General features: G+C 39.5%; 1 pseudogene across 1 annotated transcript; it reads left to right on the top strand.

The window, feature by feature from the left end:
- Positions 1-1,379: 1,379 nt before the first annotated feature.
- Positions 1,380-2,328, top strand: LOC308634376 (ELAV-like protein 1; annotated as a pseudogene). Its single transcript has one exon. The product of its transcript is annotated as an ELAV-like protein 1 (transcript).
- The last annotated feature ends 2,450 nt before the right edge of the window (positions 2,329-4,778 follow it).

Genomic DNA, 4,778 nt, shown 5'->3' with positions numbered 1-4,778 from the left:
TTTATTCTAATACTTGTGTTCTTTTAAAAAATTTTTCTTCATTAAGACATTTCCCCTGTAATTCTTAAAAATGCATTTTGCATACAGCATCACATAAAGAAATACATTTATTTTTTAAGATAACTCATATGCAAATATAATTTATTAAGCAATATTTTTCTATTTGACTAAAAATCATCTGCATTATGAAAGCTCTCATTTGTTTCCTATTGTTTTTCTGATTTTTCTAACCATCCTTTGTCAATTTAAACTTAGAAAACAATTTTTATAGTTTTATAGTAAGTGTTAATGTTTAATGAGGTTGTTTTCATTGATTTTTTTCTTTTTTAATATTTTATTGATTGCTTTTACAAATTTACTTTTCATATAAAATTTACATTTAGTTTTCTTCTTTTCCCATCATCTCCCCAAATAAGCTAGTTGAAAATCCAATAAGTGTATACATTTACTTGAGGTATGAAGTCTACCTGATATTGAATCTGCTCCTCCAATATTAGCAATAGCATCCAATTTTCAGTTCACATTTTATGTTCTAATTGTGCTTACAATTCCAGGCAGACAAGATATTGTGGATAGTTTCTCTGTTTTTCCTCACAAAATACAACTGTAACTCTGGAAGTAGTACAAGAGGCAGTCCAAGGAGTCCTGTGGGAGTTTTGAAGAGGAAGGCAGACTGATTTGAGACTCAGGACTGAAAGAGGCATGCAGCAGGATGTCTTGTGTCACTCCCAGAAGGAGACCACCAAGGCCTCTCACTTCCCAACTTGACCTAACAAGAGAAGACAGCCCTCACAAACTCATTCCTTCACCAGATTGCTCCAACAACACAAAGAAAGACTATGGAAAGTGGATGAAAAGACAAGCTACAGACTTGGAGAAATATTTACAAGGTAGATATTCAACATAGGATTAGTGGTTACACTGTATAAAGATTCTCAAAACTCCACAGTGAAAAACAAACAAAAAAATATATTATGGTTCAGTGGCAGAGTGCTTATCTCACAAGTATGAGGCACTTGGTTTCGATCCTCAGAACCACATGAAAATAAATAAATCAAATAAACTTTTTTTTTTAAATGAGCAAAGGACATAAGATAATATCTTTCACTTAAGAAAGTAGATGGTTAAACACACACACACACACACACACACACACACACACACACACGTATGAAAGAATGTTCTGGATCATTAGCTATCAGGGAAATGCAAATAAAAACCAGGAAGAGATGTCATTGGTTACTTCAACTATAATAACTGAGAAGAATAGGCAGAGTGGAGCCTTTAGTGCCAGCATGCATCCATATTTTTTAAGAAATACAATGTCTAATGGTTATGAAGAACACATGGCCAAAGACTGAAGGGACAACATTGAGAGAATGAGTGATTTTCAGAATATGAACCAGGACAAGTTGCAAAATCTGTTCAGCAACATTGGTGAAGTTGAATCTGTAAAACTTATTCAGGATAAAGTAGCAGGGCACACCTTGGGCTATGGTTTTGTGAATCTCATGACTGCCAAGGACTGACCAGGGTCGATAAGCATGCTGAATGGTCTGAGACTTCAGTCAAAAACTATTGGGGTATCATATGCTTACACAAACTTAGAAATCATCAAAGAATCCAACTTGTCCATCAGTACAACCATGACCTGGAAGGATGTGGAGGATATGTTCTCTAGATTCAGCCAAATCATCAACTCCTGGGGCCTTGTGGATCAGACCACAAGTTTATTTATCCAGAGGAATTGCATCTATCCAGTTTGACAAATGGTCGTAAGCAAAAGAGGCAATTACCAGTTTCAGTGGTCACAAACCTCCAGCTTCCTTGGAGCCCATTACAGTGAAGAAGTCTGCAGCCAATTCCAATCAGAACAAAAATGTGGCACTGCTTTCACAGCTGTTCTCCACTTGCAAGGTGGTTCCATGGCCCAGTGCATCACCAGGTGCAAAAGTTCAGGTCACCCTGAGGGGTATAGATCACATGAGTAGGTTTTCTATTGCTAATGTCCCATGAAAGGCATCTCCATCTGTAACCCTGGGAATCCCTGATGAGGGGATCCTCTGGCAGATGTCTGGCCCCTTTGCCATAGTCATCAATGTCAAACTCATTTGCAATTTCAACACCAATAAGTACAAAGGGTTTGGTTTTGTTACCATGACAAACTATGAAGAAGCTACAATGGCCATAGCAAGTCTGAATGGTTACAACCTGGGGGATAAAATCTTACAAGTTTCCTTCAAAACCAACCAAGTCCTACAAATAACAAACCCATTTTTTTTTGTTTTGTTTTCTTCTTTTTCTTTTTTGTGCAGAGTACATAATTAAGAGTGAAGAAATTGTAACGTTTTTGTTAGTGTACAACTCATTTTGTGCCAGTTTTCACCTATACTCTGGGATGGGACTGATATGTTAAACTGTTTGAAACCCCCACGATGTTACCCAATTTTAAGTTCTTTAAAATAGAACTTAAGGGGCTTGTGAGGGCCGGTCAGGACTCATCTGTTGCTTTGGTCACCCGGCAAAGGGAACGAAATGCAGCCATTTGCATGGGATACCAACATGGCAGAGATCTGAGGTCATCAGAAAGTGGCAGAGGAGATAACTTCATCAATACCAGCGGCAACAGAAACAGTTGGTCTCCTGGTAAAGAAAGTGAGTCACATACACCCGAGTCTCTCTCACTTTGTCATCAGGCCAGAGGGGCAGAGCAGAGCCGCCGCCTGTGCCTGGAACAGGCCCAGCGACCCGCCGGCGTGGTATCACGTCACCCCATCTGGAGTAGGGGCCAAGCAGAGCCTTCACTCGCGCCCGAAACACGCCCAGCCGCCCGCCGGCGTGGTAGTCACGTCACCCCAATTAGAGTAGGGGCAGAGTAGAGCCGCCTCCCGCGCCTGGAACAGGCCCAGTGGCCCGCCAGCGTGGTAGACACGTCACCCCAATTGGAGTAAGGGCAGAGCAGAGCCACTGCCGCGCCTTCAAGGTAGGCAGACCTGCGACCAACCGGCAGAACAGACCCAGAAGCCCACCAGCATGGTAGACAGATCACCCCAATTGGAGGAGGAGCACAGCCACTACCCGCCCTGCAAGGGAGACTTTTCAACTATACAAGAGCAATATAAATATATAGGGGGAAAATTCAAAAACACAACAGTTTCACCAAGCAGAAAGAAACGCAAGCAGTATGAAACGACAAGGAAAGAAAGGACCACAAGCAATGCAGGTCAACTCAACTTTAGAAGAGGTAATAGCTGCACCAGATGGAATGTCAGATAAAGAATTCAGGATATACATGCTTCAGATGATCTGGAGTCTCAAGGAAGACATGAGACAGCAAAATCAGACAATGAAAGATCACTTCGACAATGAATTACATAAACAAATCCAAGAAGCAAAAGATCAACTATACAGGGAGATAGAGGTTATTAAAAACAAACAAACAGAAATCCTAGAAATGCAGGAAGCAATAAACCAACTTAAAAACTCAAATGAGAGTATTACCAGCAGAGTAGAACACTTAGAAGATAGAACGTCAGACAATGAAGACAAAGTATTTCAACTTGAAAAGAACATAGACAGCTCAGCAACACTGTTAAGAAACCATGAGCAGAACATCCAAGAAATATGAGATAACATAAAGAGACCAAACTTAAGAGTCATTGGGATACAGAAAGGTATAGAGCTCCAAACCAAAGGAATGAGCAATCTATTCAATGAAATAATACGAGAAAACTTCCCAGACTTGAAGAATGAGACAGAATCCCAAATCCTAGAAGCCTACAGGACGCCGAATGTGCAAAATCATAAGAGATCCACACCTAGACACATTATAATGAAGATGCCCAACATACAGAATAAGGAGAGAATTTTAAAAGCTACAAGAGAAAGGAAGCAGATTACATTTAGGGGTAAATCAATCAGGATAACAGCTGATCTTTCAACACAGACTCTGAAAGCTAGAAGATCCTGGAATAAAATATTTCAAACACTGAAAGAAAATGGGTTCCAACCAAGAATCGTGTATCCGGCGAAATTAAGCTTCAGGATGGAAGATTAAATTAAAACCTTCCATGATAAACAAAAGTTAAAAGAATTTGCAGCTAGAAAACCATCTCTTCAAAACATCCTCGGCAAAACATTACAGGAAGAGGAAATGGAAAATAACAATGAAAACCAACAATGGGAGGTAGGACAGTAAAGGGGGGAAAAATAATCAAAGAGGAAAACAAACCATGTTTAGTAACATAAATAAACAAATATGGCTGGAAGAACAAACCATATCTCAATAATAACCCTAAATGTTAATGGCTTAAACTCACCAATTAAGAGACACAGGCTAGTAGAATGGATCACAAAACAAGACCCAATAATATGCTGCCTACAGGAGACGCATTTGATAGGAAAAGACATACATAGACTGAAGGTGAAAGGTTGGGAAAAATCATATCACTCATATGGACTTCGGAAACAAGCAGGAGTGTCCATACTCATATCAAATATAATAGATTTCAAGCCAAAGTTAATCAAAAGGGATAAAGAGGGACACTACATACTGCTCAAGGGAACCATACACCAACAAGACATAACAATCATAAATATATATGCCCCAAACAATGGAGAAGCTCTGTTCATCCAGCAAACTCTTCTCAAGTTCAAGAGTCTAATAGACCACCATACAATAATCATGGGAGACTTCAACACACCTCTCTCACCACTGGACAGATCTTCCAAACAAAAGTTGAATAAGGAAACTATAGAACTCAATAACACAATTAACA

The sequence above is a fragment of the Spermophilus citellus genome, assembly GCF_964194105.1.
Source record: "Spermophilus citellus genome assembly, chromosome: 15".
Classification (NCBI taxonomy): Eukaryota; Metazoa; Chordata; class Mammalia; order Rodentia; family Sciuridae; genus Spermophilus; species Spermophilus citellus.
This window is presented reverse-complemented; position numbering and strand designations above follow the sequence as displayed.